General features: G+C 49.7%; 1 long non-coding RNA gene across 2 annotated transcripts in view; it reads right to left on the bottom strand.

The window, feature by feature from the left end:
* Positions 1-716, bottom strand: part of LOC107195266 — an 18,680-nt gene extending 17,964 nt beyond the window's left edge. For both annotated transcript variants that reach the window (XR_003046259.1, XR_001516868.2), the window contains exon 1: positions 517-716. This is a non-coding gene — a long non-coding RNA (uncharacterized LOC107195266). The remainder of the gene's footprint in view (positions 1-516) is intronic.
* Between the last annotated feature and the right edge of the window lie 177 nt (positions 717-893).

Here is an 893-nt window from a genome sequence, read left to right as displayed (position 1 = left end):
AAGGTGTCTGGGCTTGTGCGGTTCCCTCCCGCGGGGGGAAAGAGAGGAGCCGGCCAGCGCGGGATGGCGCAGCAGCCACACTCCGAAGCCTTTTGCAGCGGAGGCGAGGTGGGTACTGAGTGGGCCTTGAATAGAAACGGAGCGTGATTTAATCTTTAATTTTTCAGTCCTAGATTTTCAGCGTCCAAGTATTAACAAAAGGGATCGGAGTCAGTCCGTTGAAGTTCTGCATAGGATTTAGGGGGTGCAATCCGATTTGGGTTGGGGGTGGGGAGGGAGGCTTTAAGTTCCATTTCCACAGCACAAAATTACATAAAATTGAGGAAATACCAATTGCCCATATGCAAGAGGAAGGGAAGGAGGAGGGGAGAGGGGGAGGGAGAGAGAGACAGAGAGAAAGGGTCGGGGGAGAAGGAAAGTAAAAGAGAAGGGAAGTAGGAAGAGGAGCTGTGAGATTATTAGGAGATGGCTAAATCCCCCTTCCAGCCCCCACAAAATTCCCCTAAACTGCCAAACCTGCAGAAATCCCGAGGATCAAACGCCATGACAAAATTCGTCACCTTTTTGCCTTGCAGTGGGAGGGGAAAAAAAAAAAGCCCCAACAGATTTAGAGCCGAAGAAAGGGAATTAGAATGGGCGGGTCTTAGTCCTCAGGGATAAAGGGTGAGATTCAGCCCAACATGCGGGCAGCGTGGTCACCTACCTCCTCCTGCAGTCCGGAGCCTCTGAGTCACTGCCAGGAGAAAGCAACTGCAGTCAAAATTACCACGAAGACCCGCCCCCTTCTAGGGACCGGTTATAAGGTGGCAACTTCATGAGTAAGGGATCGGCGGGAAATTCCTAAATAAATATTCTAATATTCGCTTTTCTCTGAATTAAAGAGTTTTTTTTTT

Source organism: Pteropus alecto, unplaced genomic scaffold, assembly GCF_000325575.1.
Source record: "Pteropus alecto unplaced genomic scaffold, ASM32557v1 scaffold5054, whole genome shotgun sequence".
Taxonomy (NCBI): domain Eukaryota; kingdom Metazoa; phylum Chordata; class Mammalia; order Chiroptera; family Pteropodidae; genus Pteropus; species Pteropus alecto.
The sequence above is the reverse complement of the archived record's forward strand: the minus strand, read 5'-3'. Positions and strand labels throughout refer to the sequence as shown.